The sequence below is a fragment of the Cherax quadricarinatus genome, chromosome 44 (assembly GCF_038502225.1).
Source record: "Cherax quadricarinatus isolate ZL_2023a chromosome 44, ASM3850222v1, whole genome shotgun sequence".
NCBI lineage: Eukaryota > Metazoa > Arthropoda > Malacostraca > Decapoda > Parastacidae > Cherax > Cherax quadricarinatus.
The window spans coordinates 19,813,031-19,840,269 of NC_091335.1; the positions used below are offsets into that span (position 1 = coordinate 19,813,031).

Consider the following 27,239-nt stretch of genomic DNA (forward strand, 5'->3'; position numbering starts at 1 on the left):
CCCCCCCAGGCGCTGTATAATCCTACGGGTTTAGCGCTTCCTCTTGATTATAATAATTGGAACAATTTAAAACCCTGAATGTGACATTCTGTAGGCATGTCCCGACTTTTTCAATTAAACCATGTCTCAGTTATGGCAAATACATCAATGTTACCTGCACTAGCAACTAATCTTAATTCATCCATCTTATTCCTAGCACTACGGCTATTAGCATAATATACATTGAAAGACTCTCCTTTCTCTATACCCTTCCTGCTCATTTCTGTTTTTCTACTAAACCTATTACTGTCCTTATCACCTAGTGTCACTGGCTTTTCAATATCTACCTCGTTCCGCTTATTACTAGTTCCCCTAGAACTCATAATATTACTACACTGGGACTTCACTGTTTTCCTGCCAAAACCCATACCACTAGCTATTCCTAGTTTAAAGTCCTAACAGCTCCCTCCACTGCAGTTGCCAGTGCCCCCACCCCAGACCTAGATAAGTGAACCCCATCCCTGGCATACATGTCATTTCTGCCATAGAAGAGGTCCCAGCTGTCAATGAATGTTACTGTATTTTCCTTAAAGTGTTTGTCCAGCCAGCAATTGACACCAATTGCCCTGGACAACCATTCATTTCCAACTCCTCTCCTTGGCAAAATACCACTTATGGCAGGGCTCCCACCCTTCCTCCTAATTATTTCTATTGCTGACCTATACCTGCTAAGCAGGTCCTCACTCCTACGTCTGCCAACATCATTGTCTCCAGCACTGAGACAGATAATAGGATTGCTCCCATTACCTCTCATGATGTCATCCAGATGGCTAACAATATCCTTCATCCCAGCCCCAGGAAAGCAAACCCTCTGTCTCCTACTCCTGTCCTTCAAGCAGAACGACCTATCCATGTACCTAACTTGGCTATCCCCAACAACAACAATATTCTTGCCTTCCTTGGTGTCGTTCGTCGTGACGTTCCCAGTAGTCGACTCACATTCATCGGGTAGCACGGAGAATGCATTAGAAGTTTCCACAACAGTTTCCACAGCAGTCTCTTTCTTCTTCATCATTTCTATCTTTCCGTTCGTTGTCTTGATCGTCAACTTCGTTCCATGCTGTCCAGCCACTGACCAGTTTTCCTTCTTGACCTGAGGACTCAAAACAGGAGGACTGCTACGAATCTTCTTGTTTTCCTCGGTCAGTCGCCGAATCTCCATCTTCGCCATCCTCAATTCTTCCTTAAGCTGTTGGTAAAGTTGCTCAGAGGGCATCTTGGTTCAGTCCATAGAGAGCACACTCGACATGTCCTCACTGAGCTAAGTACAGGTCACCTCTGGGCTAAGTACAAGTCACCTCTGAGCTAAGTACAGGTCACCTCTGCTAATATATGCAAGTCCTGTTCAAATCCAACCCCTCTCGCTCCTGTATTTATCCAACCTAAATTTGAAATTACCCAAGGTTTTAGCTTCAATAACCCAACTAGGTGGACTGTTTCACTCATCAACTACCCTATTTCCAAACCAATACTCTCATAAGAACATAAGAAAGGAGGAACACTGCAGCAGGCCTGTTGGCCCATACTAGGCAGGTCCTTTACAATTCATCCCACTAACAAGCATTTGACCAACCCAATTTTCAATGCTACCCAAGAAATAAGCTCTGATGTGCAAGTCCCACTCAAATCCAACCCCTCCCACTCATGTACTTATCCAACCTAAATTTGAAACTACCCAAAGTCCTAGCCTCAATAACCCAACTAGGTAGACTGTTCCACTCATCAACTACCCTATTTCCAAACCAATACTTTCCTATGTCCTTTCTAAATCTAAACTTATCCAATTTAAATCCATTACTGCGGGTTCTCTCTTGGAGAGATATCCTCAAGACCTTGTTAATATCCCCTTTATTAATACCTATCTTCCACATTATACACTTCGATCAGGTCTCCCCTCATTCTTCGTCTAACAAGTGAATGTAACTTAAGAGTCTTCAATCTTTCTTCATAAGGAAGATTTCTAATGCTATGTATTAATCTAGTCATCCTACGCTGAATGTTTTCTAACGAATTTATGTCCATTCTGTAATATGGAGACCAGAATTGAGCTGCATAATCTAGGTGAGGCCTTAATAATGATGTATAAAGCTGCAGTATGACCTCTGGACTTCTGTTGCTTACACTTCTCGATATAAATCCCAGTAATCTATTTGCCTTATTACGTACGCTTAGGCATTGCTGTCTTGGTTTAAGGTTGCTGCTTACCATAACCCCCAAGTCCTTTTCGCAATCTGTATGGCTAAGTTCTACATTATTTAACTTATAAGTGCTAGGGTTATGGACACTCCCGAGCTTCAGAACCTTGCAATTATCTACACTGAACTGCATCTGCCACTTTTCTGACCAAGAGTAGAGTTTGTCTAAATCCTCCTGAAGTTCCCTAACATCTACGTTTGAATCAATTATCCTACCTATCTTCGTGTTATTGGCGAATTTGCTCATATCACTAGTAATTCCTTCATCAAGATCATTGATATATATTATAAACAACAACGGGCCCAAGACTGATCCCTGTGGAACGCCACTTGTTACTGATCCCCACTCGGATTTAACCCCATTTATGGACACTCTTTGCTTCCTGTCTGTGAGCCATGATTCGATCCACGAGAGCACCCTTCCCCCAATGCCATGAGCTGCTACTTTCTTCAACAGTCTTGGGTGCGGAACTGTATCAAAAGCCTTACTAAAATCTAAGTAAATAATATCAAATTCTTTATCTTGGTCAACAGCCTCAAAAGCTTTACTGAAGAAAGTTAATAAATTAGTTAGACAAGACCGGCCTCTTGTGAATCAATGCTGAGTATCATTAATCGAGCTATGCTTATCGAGATGGTTCCTTATAATCTGAGCTATAATTGACTCTAGTAATTTGCCTACAATTGAGGTCAGGCTTATTGGGCGGTAATTTGACGGTAACGACTTGTCCCCTGTTTTAAAAATAGGAATTACATTAGCCATCTTCCACATATCAGACACTACACCTGTTTGAAGAGATAAATTAAAAATATTAGTTAATGGTTCACAGACTTCCATTTTGCATTCCTTTAGAACCCTTGAAAAAACCTCATCAGGACCCGGTGACTTATTTTGCTTCAGTCGGTCTATCTGCTTCACAACCATTTCACTAGTGACTGTGATGTTACATAATTTATCTTCTTCTGATCCACTATAAAAGTTAATTAACGGAATATTATTAGTGTCTTCCTGTGTAAAAACCGAGAGAAAATAATTATTTAAAATCGAGCACATTTCATTCTCTTTGTCAGTAAGGTGCCCATAGTTATTTTTAAGGGGACCTATCTTATCTCTGACTTTTGTTCTATAGACCTGGAAAAAACTTTTTGGGTTAGTTTTCGAATCCCTAGCAACTTTAATTTCATAGTCCCTTTTAGCTTTTCTTATCCCCTTTTTAATGTCCCTCTTAATGTCAATATACTGATTCATAAGATGACCCTCGCCTCTTTTGATACGCCTATAAATTCCTTTCTTATGCCCTAGTAGATATTTCAGCCTATTATTCATCCATTTTGGGTCATTTCTATTTGATCTGAAAATTCTATCCAAACAGACTCTGTATGTGTTACTTCAGACTTAATACCCGTTTTTATGCAACAGTTCAAACGATCTCGGACATACAATGCCACGCCACCCCCCTTCCCGATACTTCTATCTACTTGGAACAATTTAAAACCCTGAATGTGACATTCTGCAGGCATGTCCCGACTTTTTGAATTAAACCAAGTCTCAGTAATGGCAAATATATCTTTGTTACCTGCACTAGCAACTAGTCTCAACTTGTCCATCTTATTCATAGCACTGCGGCTATTTGTGTAATAAATATTTAAAGACCCTCCTCTCTCTTTACCCTTCCTGCTCCTTTCTGTTATTCCACTAAACCTATTACTGTCCTTGTCAATTAGGGCCACTGGCTTTCCAATATCCACCTCATTTTGCCTATTACTAGTTCTCCTAGTACTCATATTACTACACTGCGACTTCACAGTTTTCCCGCCAAAACCCATACCACTAACTATTCCTAGTTTAAAGACCTAACAGCTCCCTCCACTGCGTTGGCCAGTGCTCCCACCCCACACCTAGATAAGTGAACCCCATCCCTGGCATACATGTCATTTCTGCCATAGAAGAGGTCCCAGTTGTCAATGAATGTTACTGCATTTTCCTTACAGTATTTGTCCAGCCAGCAATTGACACCAATTGCTCTGGACAACCATTCATTTCCAACTCCTCTCCTTGGCAAAATGCCACATATGACAGGTTTCCCACCCTTCCTCCTAATTATCTCTATTGCTGACCTATACCTGCTAATCAGGTCCTCACTCCTACGTCTGCCAACATCATTGCCTCCAGCACTGAGACAGATAATAGGATTGCTCCCATTACCTCTCATGATGTCATCCAGACGGCTAACAATATCCTTCATCCCAGCCCCAGGAAAACACACTCTCTGCCTCCTACTCTTATCCTTCAAGCAGAATGCCCTATCCATGTACCTAATCTGGCTATCCCCAACAACAACAATGTTTTTACCTTCCTTGGCGTTGTCCGTCGTGATGCTCCGAGTAGTCGACTCACATTTGCCAGGTAGCATTATACCACTTGTAGAATTCGTCAAGACGTTCTCGATGGTCTTCGTTGGGGTTTCTAGGGATGTCTTACTCACGTCTGCCAATGCTTCTTTGGTGCTTGTTGTGGCATTCCCAGTAGAACACTCATATTCGTCAGGTAGCACCGAGAATGGGTTGGAAGTTTCCACGGTAGTCTTCTGGTTTCTCGTTGTTTCTGCCTCTCCAACCGTTTTCTTGATCTTCAGCTTGGTTCCATGTTGCCCGGCCACTGACCAAGCTCCCCTCTTAACCTGGGGACTCACAACAGAAGGATTACTACGAATCCTCTTGTTCTCCTCCGTTAATCGCCGTATCTCCATCTTAGCAACTCTGAGCTCTTCTCTCAGCTGCTGGTAAAGTTGCTCAAGAGAGGGCATCCTGGTTCAGATTCACAGAGAGCACACAAACAGGTCTTCACAGAGCTAAGTACACGTCGCCACTGAGCTAAGTACACGTCACCACTGTGCTAAGTACACGTCACCACTGAGCTAAGTACACGTCACCACTGAGCTAAGTACACGTCACCACTGAGCTAAGTACACGTCACCACTGAGCTAAGTACACGTCACCACTCCTAAGTACACGTCACCACTCTTAACCCTTTCAGGGTCCAAGGCCAAAATCTGAAGTCACGCACCAGTGTCCAAGAAATTTTGAAAAAAAAAAAAATTATTTTTTCTTACAGAATTAAAGAGCATATTTTTGTGAAGGTAATAAAACAAAAAAAATTAGAATCTGATCAGTACTTACCGAGATACAGTGCCAAGAAGTTTGTAGAAAATGATGTGGTGGCGGCAACATCGACGAATTCCACATACGCGTATTATATTATTTTGTTGTTTTAGTTGTTTTTTCTTTTCTTTTCCAATTTTTTTCTATTCCTACTAACATTTGGGGCCTGAGAGACCAATACTGTATATAATTTATATATATAAACTCACTGTATTGAACACAATAACCGCACTAAAGTTATTATCATATTATTGTTTACCACTGTTGTTTATTACAATAAATATGCACAAATATTGTATAATACTAATGTTCTATCATATATTTACATATTTACAATCACTGGACATGGTTTTAGAACTGCTGGAGCTTGTGGAACTCCTTGAAACAAGGCACCATGCACAGAGGCACCTTACATTCCTCACACATAAACCGAGTGTCTTTGCGTCTTTGTTGCCGTCGTTTTGTTTGTGCACAGACAATGCATCTCTTCTGAGCAAATTTCTTTTGAGTTGAAGGAAGCTGTATTATGAAATGATCACCTTCTCTTCTCAAACGCTTGGGTATATTGTGATGAATTCGAGGACCATGTTGTATTGCAGGTGTTGTTACCTGGTACTTCATTATGAGTTGTCTGACAACAGACAAACAAAATTCACCATACGGTGGTCTGTTACCAGTCTTTATTTGGTACATATTATATGCATTCAGCATTGAAATGTCCATGAGATGGAAGAAAAGTTTCATGTACCACTTGTAACTCTTACGAACACAGTCAACAAAACCAATCTGCATGTCACACTTGTCAACCAAGCGCATGTTTTGTGTATAATCAATCACTGTCACTGGTTTTCGAATACGTTCATTAGTCACTCGATCAACTTTGCCACTGTCTTGCATTTCATTACGGTGAATGGTTGTCAACAATGTGACATCTCGTTTGTCATGCCACCGTAATGCCATGATGTCATTGGCAGTAAACACCTGCACGTCATCACCACGAACACCTGCGTTGAGCCTGGGCATATGTTTACGATTAGAACGCACTGTGCCACACACATCTGTCTTGTTCACTCGCATGAAATCACTGAGTAATGGGCTTGTGTACCAGTTATCGGTATATAATGTATGGCCCTTACCAAGATAAGGTGCCATCATGTTTCTCACTACGTCACCTGATATACCCAATAACATCTTGGTATCTTTCAATGTTTTACTACCCGTGTATACAACAATATCCAACACCAGGCCACTGTCACAATCACAGAGTACAAACAATTTTATACCAAAGCGGTTCCTCTTGCTCGGTATATACTGCTTGAATGACAGTCTACCTTTGAACAAAATCAAAGACTCGTCAATTACAAGATTCTTGAATGGATAAAAGTATATCCTGAACTTTTGTTTGAGATACATGAAAACATTTCTAATCTTGTATAACCTGTCACTTCTGTCAGGCCTGGTTTTGTCAGAGAAGTGCAACATACGTAAGAGTAAGATAAACCTGTTCACTGGTATTATTTCACTGAAGGATGGGGTACAAATTAGCCGATCTGTGGACCAGTATGCTTTTATATTATGCTTATAGACGTGAGGCATAAGCATTATTGTTGCAAAAAGCAAATACATTTCTGCAACAGTCGTCTCTTTCCACCTGTGTAGTCTTGACTGTGGTGATAAGATCGTATTTGCCATGGTGTACTGAAAATACTTATTACTTTCCCTGACAATAGTTTCCATCAATGGCTGGTCAAAGAATAATTCAAAGAATTCCAGTTCATTGGCCGTGGTTCCAAGGGGACAGGTAGGTAGAATTCCACTTTGCGAGTCATCAAAGTGGTGAGGGCTGGGAACAAAATTGGGATTTTGCTGCCAATCCCAGATACGGTTTGCTGGTGGATACTGGACATCATAGGCTGGTTGTACGGGTGGTTGTGGCGGGCTGGTGGGTGACGCTCCGCTTTGTCCTTGAACTGACGAGTCAGCAGCGTGGGTTCCTGCGTGGCACAGCGAGTCACGCATGGCGGTGCCACTACCACCACCAGCCCCACTAACACCATCCACTGATGTCTGTGGCCCATCCATGCCAAGTGTAGCCACATCATCCTCACTATCACTACCTAAAACGGGTGTAGGGCCACGGGATGTACTCCGGGATGTACTACGGGATGTACTCCGTCCCCTGGGCATAGCATAGGGTACACTACCCGAGCGCATGCGGCGGCGCACATACCGACGCTTCACTGGTGAATATGTTTCCTCACTATCACTACTCGAATGATCGTCGAGCGCAATAAAATCACAATCCACGTCAGAATCATCGTCATTACTGAAGTCAGAGGCCAGGCCACGGGAAAATATTAGTTTTCTCTTACGTTTAGGAACAACCGACCGTGAGTCACGAGTGCCCACACCAGAGGTAGAAGGTCGAGGATCGTCGGGGTTTTCTGCACTATTATCGATATCCTGGTCATTATTTTCGGTCACTAACTCATCAAAGCCGTAGAATTCGTCTTCATTTCCACTTCCATCAGTGTCAGAACTATCAGACAGGAAGAGGAGAGTCCCAATTTTCCGGGGACGAGACATGGTGAACAAGGGTGACTGAGCCGGCGTTCCCACAATGCTATGCAGGCGCCTAGATTTTTTGTTTACGGTGCACACCCACCGCGCAGACCCATTCTCTCATATGTAGGCCTATGAGCGCTTTCGCGCTAAATTTGACGGCGCTAGAATTTTGGCGTAGATCTACGGTTTGGACACTCACCGACCAGCCATAGATCTACGGGACGGACCCTGAAAGGGTTAAGTACATGTCCAATTTGAATCTATTATTGCGGGTTCTCTCTTGGAGAGATATCCTCAAGACCTTATTTATATCCCCTTTGTAATAATGTTGGTAGAATTACCGACAATATGTAAAGTAAAAGGACACAAGTGCAACTAATGTGACATTTTATTGTGGCAACGTTTTGCTCTTCAGGAGCTTTGTCAAGCCGTATATATAGGCTCAGAGTGAGGTGCAATACTAGTGGTAGTAGTAGTAGTGACATAAGTTGTAGTAGTAGTAGTAATACAATATGGTAGAGCAATTAACTCGTACATGAGTAAAAGGATATAAAAGCTATTACTTAAGAACATAAGAAAGAAGGAACACTGCAGCAGGCCTACTGACCCGTACGAGGCAGGTCCAAGTCTCCTACTGGCTTAAGCCAATGCCCCAACCTAGTCAGGTCAGGTCAGGTCACATTCACTTAAGGAAGGAACATGGCAACTGACCTAGTAACACAAGCTAATCAGGTCCAACTCACACCCACCCACATCCACTCATGTAATTATCTAACCTATTTTTAAAACTACACAACGTTTTAGCCTCAATAACTGTACTTGGGAGTGTGTTCCACTCATCCACAACTCTGTTACCAAACCAGTGCTTTCCTATATTCTTCCTGAATCTGAATTTTTCCAACTTAAAACCATTGCTGCGAGTCCTGTCTAGGCTAGATATTTTCATCACATTATTTACATCCCCTTTATTTATTCCTGTCTTCTATTTATACACCTCAGTCATATCCCCCCTAATTCTGTGCCTTTCTAGAGAGTGCAGATGATTTAGGGTCCTCAGTCTATCCTCATAGGGAAGATTTCTGATACATGGGATAAACTTTGTCATCCTCCTTTGTATGTTTTCCAGAGCATTTATATCCATTCTGTAATACGGTGATCAAAACTGTGCAGCATAATCTAAATGAGGTCTAACCAAGGATATATAGAGTTGAAGAACAACCTGAGGACTCCTATTATTTATGCTTCTTGATATGAAACCAAGGATTCTGTTAGCTATATTGTGAACACTTATGCACTGTTGTCTTGGTTTCAGATTACTGCTAACCAGAACTCCTAAATCTTTTTCGCAATCCGTAATATTAAGATCGACATTATTTAGTTTATGCGGGACATGGTTATTTTCCTGTACAGCATTTAAAACTTTGCATTTGTCTATATTAAACTGCATCTGCCACTTCTCCAACCACTGCATCAGTCTATTCAAATCTTCCTGTAGTGCTCTAATGTCCTTGTCAGAATGAATTCAATGGCCTATTTTGGTGTCATCGGCAAACTTGCTTAATGTCACTCTTTAGGCTCTCATCAATGTCGTTTATGTAGATTGTGAACAACAAGGGGCCCAACACTGACCCCTGTGGAACACCGCTCGTGACGCTTCCCCACTCTGATTTCTCCCCATTTATGCAAACTCTCTGCTGCCTATTTGTCAACCATGCCTCTATCCAGGAAAAACTTTCTCCTATTCCATGTGCCTTAATTTTCCTCAATAGTCTCTGATGTGGGACCCTGTCAAAAGCCTTATTGAAGTCCATATACATGTACACAATATCATATTCATTACCATGATCTACCTCCTCAAATACCTTAGTGAAAAAAGTTAATAAATTCGTAAGGCAGGAACGCCCCTTTGTGAAACCATGCTGAGATTCGTTGATTAATTTGTGTTTTTCAAGGTGGCTACGAACTGCCTCGGCAATTATTGATTCCATAAATTTTCCCACTACGGAGGTTAGGCTTATTGGTCTATACTTGGTTAACATAAAAATAGGTTAGACAAATATAGACTGGATAGAGAAGGCCTGTTTCAGTGTTCACACTCTGTAATGTGCTTTGTGTATTAACAGGAGAGACTATGTGCTGGCAGGGTTTACTGTTTTCAGGAGGATTCTTTCTAAGACTTCAGAGATGGTGAAGCTGCCTTTGTTTTGTTTAATTTTATTCGAAACGGCGATTATTGCTGATTCTAGGCACTTGCATCTGCAGAAATTAGTTTCTTTAATCACTAATTGGGTGTCCCTGAATTTCATGAGATGACTTGTGAAATTTCGGTGTTGTACACAGGCGTTGTTCAAGTTATTGTTTCTACATGCGTAAATGTGTTCATTGAGGCGGATGTCGAGGTTTCTTGCTGTTTCACCTACATAAATCTTGTCGCAGCCTCCATAGGGTATAGTGTAAACCCCTGCATTGACTGGTTCGTGGTGCTTTGATTTTGTCCTGGTTAGATCCTTTATTGAAGTGCTGGAAGCAATGACGGCTCTGGTGTTAGCTTGTGAAAGCACTTTAGAAACGTTCAGTGCAACCTGGCTGTTGGGAAGAATTATAACTTTGTTGGGAGTGGTGTTGGTGCGTGGAGAATTAATGATCTGAAGAGCTCTTTTCTTGCAGTCTTTGATGAAAAAGGAAGGAAAATGTAACTGAGTGAAGGTTTTGTGAATGTATGTACAGTGGACCCCCCGTTTGCGATATTAATCCGTTCCTGAGAGCTCATCATAAACCAGAAATGTTTGATTCTTTGCTGTGTTCAAGAGTAAACACATGATGTCACCGTCTAATACCTGTCCGAATAGCCATTCCAATATGCAGTCATGAATGGGTTTACATTATTTATACTGTAGTTTAATAGCAAATAATGAACAAACAAAACACTCACCATACTGAGTGGTGGGAGGGCTGGCTGCTAGTTGCGGGGGTCGGTGGGAGGGTAGTAGGGACTCACAGGTGGCGGGAAACTTGAATATGATTTGGCGGCTGGGAATTTGGTGGCTGGGAATTTGGCGGTTGGGAATTCGCGAATGTGTGAAGCCCGCGAAAGCTGAAAATGTGAATGTTGAGGGAGACCTGTACATCACTGCCCTTAAGGACCTTGCCAACGACCCCAACATTATCATCACTACCGCCGACAAAGGAGGCACCGTCTGCATCTGAGATCTGGTTCGGTGAGAACGAGTTGTGCCTCATTCCAGTTCTCAAATGCCCCGTGGAGATTCTGTGGAGGACACAGGTGTACCTTAAATCGTCTGTTACAGGCACTTTGATGCTCATTCAGGCGGACTGCAAGATCTCTGCCTGTCTCGCCTACACATTTCTTGGGACAGAATCCACAAGGGATGGTGTAGACACCTGCTGTAGAAGTTAGAGGTGTGGGGCTGAATTTCATCGTGAGGTCTTTGATAGATGTGTTTATGGTGGAAACATTGATGTTACTCATAGCAAGTGCCTGGTGAGTATTCTTGGCAACATCACCACATGGGAGCACTATGAACTGCTTAGAGGGCTGTTCCATGGGCAGTTTGTTGAGGATAGCTTGTGCCTTGAGTCTGCAATCTCGGATGAAGAAAGATGGAAACCGGAAACATGTGAAGGCTTGTGTTATGTAAATACATTCTTCTTCAAGAAAACAAGGGCTGGAGATATGAAGAGCTCTCAAGAAGAAGCCAATGAGGACTCCTCTTTTAGTGCGGGTGTCTTGGCGTGAATAAAAGTGTACAAGATCGTCCTTGTTGGTAGGTTTTCTATACACTTTGAAGAGAAGTTTGTCACAGTCGGGAGATCTGCGCAGGAGAATGTTGAGGAAAGGAAGTTTGCCATCCTTTTCAAGTTCAAGTGTAAACTTTATTGATGGTTCAGCTGCATTGATCTTGTTGAGAAGGGCCTGGATATCGAGACGTCTCGGATAGAAAGCCAATATGTCATCAACGTATCTTAGCTAGGTAACGGTGTTGGGAATGAGGGTGCTGAATTTCTCTGTCTCTATGTTTTCCATGAAGAGGTTGGCAAGCACAGCACTGAGCGGGCTGCCCATTGCCATCCCAAAGCAGTGTTTGTAACAGTTGTCCTGGTACTTGAAGAAGTTGAAATTAACACAAAGATCCACTAGACTGATGAAATCTAGAAGAGGTAAAGGGAGGCTGTGGTTTTCAGTGAGCCTCTGTCTCGGAATGTTGATGGCAGTGTCAGTAGGAGCATTGGTAAAGAGGGCTGTGACATCGAAGGAAGCCATGCTTTTGTTTTTAACACTCAGGTTGGAAATTCGGGAGAGAAGATCACCTGAGTGTTTGAGGTGGGCTTGACTGATGGTGCCCAGAAGCGCTGAAAGGTGTTTGGCAAGGTGGCCGGCTAGTCTGTGTGGTGCACTTCCTATGCCCGAAGTGATAAGACATAGTGGGATGCCAGGCTTGTGTGTCTTAGGAAGGCTATACAGGCATGCTGGTTTCGACTGACGTGGTAAAAGTTTAAGTAGTTTTTTGCCTTGTTCTGATTTCCGTAAGATGCTACGAGCCTTTTCTACCTCTGTATGTTAGAAGTGATCAAGGTCCCAGGACTGAAACGTTTTCTAATAAATATGTCATAGTGTTTGCTTACGTGTCTTTCTAAACCAACAGAATGGATATAAATTCGTTAGAAAACATTCAGCATAGAATGACTAAATTAATACATAGCATTAGAAATCTTCCATGTGAAGAAAGATTAAAGTCCCTTAAATTGCGTTCACTTGTAAAACGAAGGATGAGGGTAGACATAATTGAAGTGGAAGATGGATTTTAACGAAGGGGATATAAATAAGGTTTTGAGGATATCCCTCCGAGAGAGAACCCGCAATAATGGATTCAAATTAGATAAGTTTAGATTTAGAAAGGATATACAGTGGACCCCCGCATAACGATGGCATCACATAGCGATTAATCCGCATACCGCTTGCTTTAATCGCAAAAATTTTGCCGCGCATACCGATTAAAAACCCGCTCACCGATTTTTGTCCGAGACGCGTCCAATGTGCGCCCTCAGCCAGCCTCACATGTGCCGCCCGTGCCATTGTTTACCAGCCAGCCTCCGCGGTAACATTCAAGCATACACTCGGAATATTTCGTATTATTACAGTGTTTTCGGTGCTGTTTCTGGAAAATAAGTGACCATGGGCCCCAAGAAAGCTTCTAGTGCCAACCGTACACCAATAAGGGTGAGAATTCCAATAGAAATGAAGAAAGAGATCATTGATAAGTATGAAAGTGGAGTGCGTATCGCCGACCTAGTCAAGTTGTACAAGAAACCCCAATCAACCATCGCTACTATTGTGGGCACCAGAAAGACAATCAAGGAAGCTGTTCTTGCCAAAGGTTTAACTGTGTTTTCGAAACAAAGATCGCAAGTGATGGAAGATGTTGAGAGACTCTTATTGGTGTGGGTAAATGAAAAACAGCTAGCAGGAGATAGCGTCTCTCAAGCGATCATATGTGAAAAGGTTAGGAAGTTGCATGAGGATTTAATTAAAAAAATGCCTGCAACTAGTGATGATGTGAGTGAATTTAAGGCCAGCAAAGGTTGGTTTGAGAGATTTAAGAAGCGTAGTGGCATCCATAGTGTGATAAGGCATGGTGAGGCTGCCAGTTCGGACCACAAAGCGGCTGAAAAATATGTGCAGGAATTCAAGGAGTACATAGACAGTGAAGGACTGAAACCTGAACAAGTGTTTAATTGTGATGAAACAGGCCTGTTCTGGAAGAAAATGCCAAGCAGGACCTACATTACTCCGGAGGAAAAGGCACTCCCAGGACATAAGCCTATGAAAGACAGGCTTACTTTGTTGATGTGTGCCAATGCTAGTGGTGATTGCAAAGTTAAGCCTTTATTAGTGTATCACTCTGAAACTCCCAGAGCGTTCAGGCAAAAGAATGTCCTCAAGGATAATTTGTGTGTGCTGTGGAGGGCAAACAGTAAGGCATGGGTCACTAGGGACTTTTTCTATAACTGGTTACACCATGCATTTGCCCCCAATGTGAAAGATTACCTAACTGAAAAGAAATTAGACCTTAAGTGCCTCCTGGTGTTAGACAATGCCCCTGGTCATCCTACAGACGTGGCAGAGCGACTTTATGGGGACATGAGCTTCATTAAGGTGAAGTTTTTGCCTCCTAATACCACTCCTCTCCTGCAGCCCATGGACCAGCAGGTTATTGCAAACTTCAAAAAACTGTACACAAAAGCTCTGTTTGAAAGGTGCTTTGTAGTGACCTCAGAAACTCAACTGACTCTAAGAGAGTTTTGGAGAGAGCACTTTAATATCCTCAATTGTGTAAACCTTATAGGTAAGGCTTTGGAGGGAGTGACTAAGAAGACCTTGAACTCTGCTTGGAAGAAACTGTGGCCAGAATGTGTAGACAAAAGGGATTTTGAAGGGTTTGAGGCTAACCCTGAGAGGATTATTCCAGTTGAGGAATCCATTGTGGCATTGGGAAAGTCCTTGGGGTTGGAGGTTAGTGGGGAGGATGTGGAAGAGTTGGTGGAGGAGGACAATGAAGAACTAACCACTGATGAGCTGATAGATCAACTTCAACAGCAAGAGGCCAGACCTGAGGAAACTGGTTCAGAGGAGGGGAGAGAGAAATTGAAGAAGTTGCCTACTACAAAGATAAAGGAAATCTGTGCAAAGTGGCTTGAAGTGCAAACCTTCATGGATGAAAATCACCCTCACACAGCTATTGCAAGTCGTGCTGGTGATTATTACACTGACAATGTTGTGAAACACTTTAGGGAAGTCATAAAGGAACGAGAGGTACAGGCCACTATGGACAGATATGTTGTGCGAAAGAAGTCCAGTGACTCTGAAGCTGGTCCTAGTGGCATTAAAAGAAGAAGGGAAGTAACCCCAGAAAAGGACTTGCCACCTCAAGTCTTAATGGAAGGGGATTCCCCTTCTAAACACTAACACTCTCTCTCCCCTCCTCCCATCCCATCAATCATCACCAGATCTTCAATAAAAGTAAGTGTCATGTAAGTGTGCATGCCTTTTTCAGTTTGTGTGTATTAAAATTAACATTTCATGTGGTAAAAAAAATTTTTTTTCATACTTTTGGGTGTCTTGCACGGATTAATTTTATTTCCATTATTTCTTATGGGGAAAATTCATTCACATACCGATTATTTCGCATAACAATTACCCCTCTTGCACGGATTAAAATCGTTATGCAGGGGTCCACTGTAGTAAGGTATTGGTTTGGTAATAGGGTAGTTTATGAGTAGAACGGTGTGCCTATTAGGGCTATCGAAGCTAAAACTTGGGTAGTTTCAAATTTAGGTTGGATAAATACATGAGTGAGAGAGGTTGGATTTGAGTGGGACTTGCATGTAAGTAAATAGAATTATCAAGGCTTATTGTTTGGGTAGAGTTTATTCTGTTAGTGGGTTGAATTTGTGAAGGACCTGCCTAGTTTGGGCCAAGAGGCCTACTGCAGTGTTCCTCCTTTCTTATGTTAACTTAAAACCATTGCTGCATGTCCTGTCTTGGCTAGTTATTTTTAGCATGCTATTTACATCCTCTTTATTTATTCCCCCCCTAATTCTGTGCCCTTCTAGAGAGTGCAGATTCAGGGCCTTTAGTCTATTCTCATAGGAAAGATTTCTGATACATGGGATCAGCTTTGTCATCCTCCTCTATACGTTCTCCAGAGTTGAAGAACAACCTTCTATTATTTATATTTCTTGATATGAAGCCAAGGATTCTATTCGCTTTATTGCGAACACTTATGCACTGTTGTCTTGGTTTTAGATTACTACTAACTAGAACTTGTAAATCCTTTTTGCAATCAGTTATATTAAGATCTACATTACAGTGGACCCTTGCCTAACGATATTAATCCATTCCTGAGAGCTCATCATTAGCCGAAATTATCATTAGCCAAATTAATTTTCCCCATAAGAAATAATGGAAATCAAATAAATCCGTTCCTGACACCCCAAAGTATGAAAAAAAAAAAAATTACCACATGAAATATACATTTTTATACACCCAAAAAGAAAAAGACATGCACAATTACTACTCTACTAAATAAAGAATTCATGACACTTACCTTTATTGAAGATCTGGTGATGATTGATGGGATGGGAGGAGAGGAGATGGTGGAAGTTGTTATTGTTTAGAAGGGGAATCCGCTTCCATGAGGACTTAAGGTAGCAAGTCCTTTTCCGAGGTTACTTCCCTTCTTCTTTTAATGCCACTAGGACCAACTTGAGAGTCACTGGACCTCTGTCGCACAACAAATCTGTCCATAGAGCTCTGTACCTCACGTTCCTTTAAGATTTGCTTAAAATGGGCCACAACATTGTCATTGTAATAGTCACCAGCACAGCTTGCAATAGCTGTGTTAGGGTGATTTTTCAACCATAAAGGTTTGCAGTTCATCCCACTTTGCACACATTTCCTTAATCTCTTTTTTCAATTCCACACTAATTCTCGCCCTTTTTACCACAGGGTTGGCACTAAAAGCTTTCTTGGGGTCCTTGGTGACTTATTTTGCAGTTACAAGCACTAAAAACACTGGGATAATGTAAAATGTACTGAATGTATGCGTAGATGCAACTGCACTGGCTGGCTTGTAAACACTGGCACTCACGGGGCAGCGTGGATAGGTCCCGGATGAATCACGTTGGGCAAGTTTTATCATGAGGCGGGGCAAAATTTTTACGCTCAAACACTTCGTTAGGCGGATTTAACATTATGCGATGCTTTCGTTAGGCAAGGGTCCACTGTATTTAGTATATGTGGCATGGTTATTTTCATACCAAACATTTAGAACTTTGCATTTGTCTATATTAAACTGCATCTGCCACTTCTCTGACCACTGCACCAGTCTATTCAAATCGTCCTGGAGTACTCTGATGTTCTCATTAGAATGAATTGGACGGCCCATTTTGGTGTCATCAACAGATTTGCTTATGTCACTATTTATTCCCTCATCTATGTCGTTTATGTAAATTGTGAACAACAAGGGGCCCAACACTGACCCCTGTGGAACACTGCTCTTGATGTGCCCCCACTCTGATTTCTCCCCATTTATGCAAACTCTCTGGTTCCTATATGTCAACTATGCCTCTACCCAAGAAAAAATTTGTCCTCCTATTCCATGTGCTTTAAATTTCCTCAATAGCCTCTGATATGGAACTCTATCGAAAGCCTTACTGAAGTCCATATACATAATATGATATTCATTACCATGATCTTCCTCCTGAAATACCTAAGTGAAAAAAGTTAGTAAATTTGTAAGGCAAGAACGCCTTTTGTAAAACCATACTGAGATTCATTAATCAATTAATGCCTTTCAGGATGGCTACGAATTGCCTCAGTGATATGTTGAAAAGATCAGCCAAAGTTTTGCTAGGTTCCTGTTTACATTCCTTTAAAACCCTTGCAAACAGTTCGTCAGGGCCTGGGGATTTGTTAGGTTTTAATTTCTTTATTTGTCTGAGGACCATGTCACTAGTTACCCCAATTGTGAACAGTTTGTTATCGTCCTGTTCTACATAATTTATTATTTCTGGAATTTTGGTAGTATCTTCCTGAGTAAAAACTGAGAGGAAATAAGTGTTGAAATTTTCACACAATTCCTTATCACTGTCAGTGATCTAACCTGGGTTACTTTTAAGTGGGCCTATCTTATCCCTAATCTTACTTCTGTATAGTACCTGAAAGAACCGTTTTGGGTTAGTCTTCAAATCCCTTGCAACTTTAGCCTCATTATCCCTTTTTGCTTTTCTCATTCCATTTTTTTTATTTATCTCTTTAATTGCATATATTGATTTCTTAACTGCCCATCCCCTCTTTTGATATGCCTATATATACCTCTCTTTTGACCAGTGAGACGTTTTAATCTATTGTTCATCCATTTGGGATCATTTTTGTTAGATCTAATTTCCCTACTCGGAACATAATTTGTCTGGGCAACTAGAACTATGCTCTGAAAAATGTCATATTGGCAACCATGACCACCTACCTGATCCATACTCAGGTCATTCCAATTCAGCCCACCCAGGTAATTTCTCAGTCCCATGAAATCAGCCAGCGGAAGTCTAGGACAGACACTTGTTTGCAGTTATTTGGATAATCCCATGATATATTGAAACTAAGTGGTTTGTGATCACTTTCTCCAAGCTTATCATTAACCTCAAGATTATTAATTAGTGATTCTTTGGAACCAAGTCAAGCAGGTTGTTTCCTCTAGTTGGTTCTGTCACAAACTGTTTTAAAAGGTAATCCTGAACCATATCAAGGAAGTCACTAGACTCAAGATTTCCTGTCACATTGTTCCAATCAATTAGTCTAAAGTTAAAATCTCCCATTAACCCAATGTTTTCATATCTAGACGCCTTATGAATTTTGTCCCATAGCAGCTTACTGCACTCTCTATCAAGGTTTGGTGGCCTATAAATCACACCCAAAATTACTTTTTCACGACCCTCAAGAAACTGTAGCCAAACAGATTCTGTGTCCAGTGTTTCTAATCTTATATCTTGTCTAACACAGAAGTTTAAATTATCTCTGACATACATCGCCACTCCACCACCCTTCCTGTTGACCCTATCAGTGTGGAACAGTTTATAGCCCTGTATGTTGCAGAAGGCATTTCTCTATCTTTCAGGTTGAACCAGGTCTCTGTTATAGCAATAATATCTATATTACCTGCACTCGCAAGTAATCTTAGCTCATCTTATCACACCCACTCATGTTCTTGTCTAACCTATTTTTAAAGCTACACAAGGTTTTCGCTTTAACCCTTAAACGGTCCAAACGTATATATACGTTCACTCGCGTAGCGCCCCAACTTTTTTGAGGAAAAAAACAATCTTTTCTTTTAAGAGGAAAAAAGAGCATATGGTACCCAGGCATCCCCAATTATTTTAATATGGCACACAGTGAGTGCGCACACCCATTCTCTCATGTCTAGGTGACTCAGGCTTAATGTGGCAATGTTGAATGAATGACAAAGAAAACGTATATATATGTTTGGGGCGCTACACGCGTGGATGTATATATACGTTTGGACCGTTTAAGGGTTAATGACGTTACTCGGTAGTTTGTTCCACTCATCCACAAACCGTTGCTTTCCTATATCCTCTCTAAAAATATTTTTTTCCAGTTTGTACCTACTGCTGTGAGTCCTGTCTTCATTAGATATTTATAGCACATTATTGGTTTTCTAAGCCATTTACATCACATCTTTTTGCACATTAGGAGAGAGGGAGAGAGTTACTTGATAATATATATCTGGTAAGTACTTGAGAGCCTTATCCCCAATCTGCACCCTGCTATGACAACATATTAAAGTGAGAGATATGGAAGGAAGTGCAAAATTAATGCAGTGAAAAGTAGAGGTGCATTGGGCACAACAAGGGAACACTGTATCAACATCCGTGGTCCAAGATTATTCAACATCTTACCAGAATATATAAGAACACTGCTGGTACAAGTGTAGAAGTCTTCAAGAGGAAACTGGACAAGTATCCTCACCAGGTGCCAGATCAACCAGGCTGTGATGGATATGGTGCATCAGGCTGCCAACAGCAACAGCCTGTTTGACCAGGCTAGCACCAGATGAACCTGGCCCATGGCTGGGCTCCGGGAGTAGAAAGACTCTCAGAACTCATAAGAGGTATATGAAAGGTATAAAGGTGTATGTTATTCGTATCACCTTTATTTATTATTGTTTAACATTTCTATACCATAGTTATATCATCCCTAATTTTATTCCTTTCTAGGGAGTGCAGATTCTGTGTGCTTTGTCCTGTTAGGAAAGATTTCTGATACATGGGATCAATTTTGTCATCCTTCTCTATAGGTTTTCCAGCGCATTTAGCATTTATGCACGTTCAATAATATGGTGACCAGAACTGTGCAGCACAATTTAAATGAGACCTAACCAGTGATATATAGAGTTGAAGTATAACCTGAGGACTCCTGTTATTTATATTTCTTGATATAAGAACATAAGAAAGAAGGAACACTGCAACAGGCCTACTGACCCATGCAGAGCAGGTCCATGTCCCCCCCCTTCCCCGGATTAGCCCAGTGACACCCACTCCCCTGGATTAGCCCAATGATCCACCCAGTCTGGTCCCCTCCACTCAAGGAAGGAGCAAGGCACCAGACCCAGCAGCACAAGCTAGTCAGGTCCAACTCACACCCACCCACACCCACTCATGTATTTATCTAACCTATTTTTAAAACTACACAACGTCTTAGCGTCTATGACGGTACTCAGAAGTTTGTTCCACTCATCCACAACTCTATTACCAAACCAGTGCTTTCCTATATCCTTCCTGAATCTGAATTTTTCCAACTTGAAACCATTGCTGTGAGTCCTGTCTTGGCTGGAAATTTTCAGCATGCTATTTACATCCCTTTTATTCCTGTTTTCCATTTATACACCTCGATCATATCCCCCCTAATTCTGTGCCTTTCAAGAGAGTGCAGATTTAGGGCCTTCAGTCTGTCCTCATAGGGAAGATTTCTGATACATGGGATCATCTTTGTCATCCTCCTTTGTATGTTTTCCAGAGCATTTATATCCATTCTGGAATACGGTGACCAGAACTGAGCAGCATAGTCTAAATGAGGCCTAGCCAAGGATATATAGAGTTGAAGAACAACCTGAGGACTTCTATTATTTATACTTGTAGTTATGAAGCCAAGAATTCTGTTAGCTTTAATGCGAGCACTAATGCACTGTTGTCTTGGTTTTAGATTACTGCTAACCAGAACTCCTAAATCCTTTTCACAATCAGTAGTATTAAGCTCTACATTATTTAGTTTATATGTGGCATTGTTGTTTACCTGTCCAACATTTAGAACTTTGCATTTGTCAATATTAAACTGCATCTGCCACTTCTCCGACCATTGCATCAGTCTATTCAAATCATCCTGGAGTGCTCTGGTGTCCTCATTAGAATGAATTGGACGGCCTATTTTGGTGTCATCAGCAAATTTTCTTATGTCGCTATTTATTCCCTCATCTATGTCGTTTATGTAAATTGTGAACAACAATGGGCCCAACACTGACCCCTGAGGAACACCACTTGTGACGTTCCCCCATTCTGATTTCTCCCCATTTATGCAAACTCTCTGCTGCCTATTTGTCAGACATGCCTCTACCCAGGAAAAAATTTCTCCTATTCCGTGTGCCTTAAGTTTCCTCAGTAGCCTCTGGTGTGGAACTCTATCAAAAGCCTTACTGACGTCCATATACAGTGGACCCTCGACCAGCGATGGCATCGATTAACGATAAATCCGACCAGCGATACATTTTAACGCAAAAATTTTGCCTTGACTAGCGCTAAAAAACTCGACCAGCACTATTCGTTCCGTCTGAGATGTGTCCACTTCTGGCCAGTGTTTACAAGCCAGCCAGCCACCGCGGTCGCTTCCAAGCATACAATCGGAACATTTCATATTATCACAGCCTTTTTAGTGATTGCACCTGCAAAATAAGTCACCATGGGCCCCAAGAAAGCTTCTAGTGCCAACCCTACAGCAAAAAGGGTGAGAATTACTATGGATATGAAGAAAGAGATCATTGCTAAGTATGAAAGTGGAGTGCGTGTGTCTGAGCTGGCCAGGTTGTACACAAAACCCCAATCAACCATCGCTACTATTGTGGCCAAGAAAACGGCAATCAAGGAAGCTGTTCTTGCCAAAGGTGCAACTGTGTTTTCGAAACTGAGATCGCAAGTGATAGAAGATGTTGAGAGACTGTTATTGGTGTGGATAAACGAAAAACAGATAGCAGGAAATAGCATCTCTCAAGAGATCTTATGTGAAAAGGCTAGGAAGTTGCATGAGGATTTAATTAGAAAAATGCCAGCAACTAGTGGTGATTTGAGTTTAAGGCCAGCAAAGGTTGGTTTGAGAGATTTAAGAATCGTAGTGGCATACTTAGTGTGATAAGGCATGGTGAGGCTGCCAGTTTGGACCAAAAAGCAGCTGAAAAATATGTGCAGGAATTCAAGGAGTACATAGACAGTGAAGAATTGAAACCTGAACAAGTGTTTAATTGTGACACTGACAATGTTGTGAAACACTTTAGGAATGTCATAAAGGAACGGGAGGTACAGGCCTATATGGACAGATATGTTGTGCGACAGAGGTCCAGTGACTCTCAAGCTGGTCCTAGTGGCATTAAAAGAAGAAGGGAAGTAACTCCGAAAAAGGACTTGCCACCTCAAGTCCTAATGGAAGGGGATTCCAATTCTAAACACTAAGAAGATCAACACTCTCCCCTCCTCCCATCCCATCCCATCAATCATCACCAGATCTTCAATAAAGGTAAGTGTCATGTAACTGTGCATGTCTTCTTCAGTTTGTGTGTATTAAAATTAATATTTCATGTGGTAAAATTTTTTTTTTTTCAATACTTTGGGGTGTCTTGCACGGATTAATTTGATTTCCATTATTTCTTATGGGGAAAATTAACTTGACTAACGATTATTTCGATTAACGATGAGCTCTCAGGAACGGATTAATATCGCTGGTTGAGGGTCCACTGTACACAATATCATATTCATTACCATGATCTACCTCCTCAAACATCTTAGTGAAAAAAGTTAGTAACTTCGTAAGACAGGTACGCCCCTTTGTAAAACCGTGTTGAGATTCATTAATCAATCTGTGCCTATCAAGATGGCTACGAATTGCTTCGGCAATTATTGATTCCATAAATTTTCCCACTATGGAGGTAAGGCTTATTGGCCTATAGTTTGAAGCCAAGGACCTGTCACCTGCCTTGTAAATAGGTATTACATTTGCCATTTTCCACTTATCAGGCACTATGCCAGTTTTTAGTGATATGTTAAAAAGATTAGCCAAAGGTATGCTAAGTTTCTCTTTACATTCCTTTAACACCCTTGCAAACAGTTCATCAGGACCTGGGGATTTGTTAGGTTTTAGTTTCTCTATTTGTCTGAGGACCATGTCACTAGTTACTGCAATCGTGCATAGATTATTATCATCATGTTCTACATAATCTATTATTTCAGGAATATCGCTAGTATTTTCCTGGGTGAAAACTGAGAGGAAGTAGGTATTAAGAATTTCACACATATCCTTATCACTGTCAGTAATCTGACCAGAGTTACTCTTAAGTGGGCCAATCTTGTCCCTAATCTTACTTCTGTATACCTGAAAGAACCATTTTGGGTTAGTCTTTGAATCCCTTGCAACCTTAGCCTCATAATCCCTTTTTGCTTTTCTTATTCCTTTCTTTATTTCTCTTTAATTGAATATATTGATTTCTTAACTGCCCATCCCCTCTTTTGATACACCTATATATGCCTCTCTTTTGACCAATGAGATGTTTTAATCTATTGATCATCCATTTGGGATCATTTTTGTTAGATCTAATTTCCCTACTCGGAACAAAAGTTGTCTGGGCAGTTAGAACTATGCTCTGAAAAACGTCATATTGGCAACCATGACCACCTACCTGACCCATAGTCAGGACATCCCAATTTAGCCCACCCAAGTAATTTTTCAGTCCCATGAAGTTGGCCAAGCGAAAATCTGGGACAGAGATTTGATTGCAGCTATCTGGGTAATTCCATGATATATTGAAACTAAGTGATTTGTGATAACTTTCCCCAAGCTCATCATTAACTTCAAGATTATTAATTAGTGAATCTTCATTGGCAAGAACCAAGTCAAGTAGATTGTTTCCTCTAGTTGGTTCTGTCACAACCTGTTCTAAAAAGCAATCCTGAACCGTATCAAGAAAGTCACTAGACTCAAGATTTCCTGTCATATTGTTTCAATCAATTTGTCTAAAGTTAAAATCTCCCATTATCACAACATTTTCATATCTAGATACCTTATGAATTTCGTCCCATAACAGCTTGCTGCCCTCCCTATCAAGGTTTGGGGGCCTATAAATCACACCCAAAATTAACTTGTCACGTCCCTCGAGAAACTGTAGCCAAACAGATTCTGTGTTCGATGTTTCTAATCTTATATCATGTCTAAGACAACAATTTAAATTTTGAACATTAAAATGGTATAAAATACCGACAGGTTGTTAGGTAAGACACATATGCAACAGTTAGGTATCTTTATTTCGAAACGTTTCGCCTACACAGTAGGCTTCTTCAGTCGAGTACAGAAAAGTTGATAGAAGCAGAAGAGACTTGAAGACGATGTAATCAGTCCATCACCCTTAAAGTTTTGAGGTGGTCAGTCCCTCAGTCTGGAGAAGAGCATTGTTCCGTAGTCTGAAGCAATATGGAGTTGAAGTGACAGGATGGAGCCTTATATAGCGCCAGAAGGTGAGACGTAGGTCACTTTGGGAGGTCAGGTCCCTCTCAAATCCAGCCGTTCTCACTAGTAGAGGTTGTCGAAGTTGATTTCAGGTCTGTACCAAGATACCCTTGTGTTGCAGTGTCTGACAGATTGAACATTAAAATGGTTGTTAGGTAAGACACATATGCAACAGTTAGGTATCTTTATTTCGAAACGTTTCACCACCTCAAAACTTTAAGGGTGATGGACTGATTACATCGTCTTCAAGTCTCTTCTGCTTCTATCAACTTTTCTGTTCTCGACTGAAGAAGCCTACTGTGTAGGCGAAACGTTTCGAAATAAAGATACCTAACTGTTGCACATGTGTCTTACCTAACAATTTAAATTTTCTCTGACATACACTGCCACTCCACCACCCTTCCTGTTGACCCTATCAGTGTGGAATAGTTTATAACCTTGTATGTTGCATTCAGAAGGCATTTCTCTATCTTTCAGGTTGAACCAGGTCTCTGTTATACCAATAATATCTATATTACCTACACTTGCAAGTAATCTTAGCTCATCTATCTTATTTCTTAGACTCCTACTATTTGTATAGTAAACCTTAAGGGAGCTAGGCACTCGTTGCCCTCTACTATCTTTCTTTGTTTGTTGATCATTTGATTTGCCATTACTAGCAACTTTATTTTGAACATTGTCTTTTAAACATATCCCTGAGGTATCCCGGTAATAACAGCTGTTTTTAACCCTAATGCTGCAGCCTGATTGTTTCCCACAAACACCCATACCTCTATAATCTATCAGTTTAAATTCCTAGACAAATCATCAATTACCCTCTCAATCGAATTGGCTAATGCAACCACTCCATCCCCAGAGAGATGAACCCCATCCCTTGCATACATATCATTTTTGCTAAAGAATAGGTCCCAGTTATCAATGAAGGGGATTGCAAGTTCCTTGCAGTACCTGTCTAGCCAGCAATTTATACCAATTGCCCTAGACATCCATTCATTGCCCACTCCCTTTCTAGGCAAGATGCTACATATGACTAGGAACCCTCCCTTAGACCTAACTACTTCTGTGGCTGACTCTGTACTTATCCAGCGGCTCTTCTCTCCTGCCCTTCCCAATGTCATTACCCCCAGCACTAAGACAGATAATGGGCTTGTTCCCATTACCTGCCATAATATTATCCAACCTGCTGACTGTCACCAACACCAGCTCCAGGAAGACACACTCTCTGTCTGACCTTTCTGTTTCTGTTACAAAATGCACGGTCCATATATCTTAGAATCGCCTACTATTAAAATATTCTTACCTTGATTAGCAGGGGCATCAGCGGTACCTTCAACCTCACTAACCACTGAAGTACACTCGTCTTGGAGAACAGAGAATCGATTTCCTACCTTCACATTTTCTCTATTAACTCTCCTCATCTTCCTTCTTCCTGAACTGTGAACCATTTGCCACTTAAAGCGGCTGCCACTATCACTGCTGGTGACCATTTCCTCCTTACCAGCTAAATCCTTTTCACACTCACTCCCAAACTCATCTATACGAAGCTTCAGCCTCATATTTTCCTCCTGAAGAAGTAGAATCTCCTTCTTCGACACTTGAATCTGAGATTCTAAAACACTACAACAAGCCATTGTGCTTGGTAACAGCCCACGCTAACTCCCAAGAGCTTAGGCAGGTATGACCACACGTGATCACTGACCTCAGCGTACTGGCCACTGACTTCAGCGTACTGACCACTGACCTAAGCCAAGAATTTTGTACACTTTTTTTTTTTATGGAAAAGAATTGGGTATCTATTGTGGAAACATTTTGTCAGCCATTGGCATTGTCAGTCCAGTGCTAAGAATGGTGGAAATGAGAGAGTTTCAGGTAATCAGTCCCTCAGCCTGGAGATGTGTTTAGTCTGTCAATCTTGATAAAAGTTAAGCATATGTGTGGAGAAGGGGTTTATGTATTGCAGACAGGTAAGGTGAAGCAGTTGTAGGTGGCATCACAAAATCCATTGGTGTAAGCAGGTCATGACTATAGGCTAGGTAAGTGTGAAGAATTTCTTGTATCTAGATCCCAAGATGCTGCTGTGCCTAATTCATCAACAATGTAGTGTTATTTTCCAAAATTTGAGATACATTGTATGTACAGTCTGCAGTATTTTTCTTTTGTTGAATACTGATCCTTGTTTTTGGGTGTCTGAGAGTTGGTAATTATGGTAGAATTACTAACTTTGTTAGATAAAAGGACACATCTTCAACTAATATTGACATTTTATTGTGGCAGCATTTCACTTCAGGAGCTTTGTAATGGCTTGACAAAGCTCCTGGAGAGTGAAATACGTATTGCCACATTGAAATGTCACATAAAGGGCCCCAAAATATGGAATTCATTACCAGAAGATATTAAAATAACCCAGTCTGAAAATCAATTTAAGACTCTTCTCAAAAGCCACTTAATCACCCTAGACTAAATGCTAAATACTCAGTATACATTTACTCACCTATGTACTCCCACATCATAACTGAAACAATCACTTTGAACCTTTTATCCATTGTTGACAGGAATATAATTGAATCATTGTTTTCACAAAAAGCATTTTCGAATATAAATATATCTTTGTATTATACAAATTTTGATTCATTTATAATTAATATTCTACTGTACAACTATGAAATAATTACTATCCTGCTGTACAACTATGATATACTCCTTAGTGTTAAGTAGACTGTAAGCCAATAATGTTAAGTTGGCCCATAATGCCTAGGCATGATAGAGGTTCTCTTTGCATTGCAACCCACTATTGTAAATATAAAATCTCAATGTACTGTTTGGAAAGACATAAAATAAATAAATAAATAAATTGCACAAATGTCCTTTTACCAGATATATTGTACATATAGTCTTGAGGTTAATAACTCACAGCAACCTCTAATGCA

General features: G+C 41.0%; 1 protein-coding gene across 2 annotated transcripts in view; it reads left to right on the forward strand.

Moving 5' to 3' along the window:
* The window catches only part of LOC128698412 (cytoplasmic aconitate hydratase), a 200,069-nt gene that overhangs the window by 142,541 nt on the left and 30,289 nt on the right, over positions 1 to 27,239 (forward strand). The window lies entirely within an intron of this gene.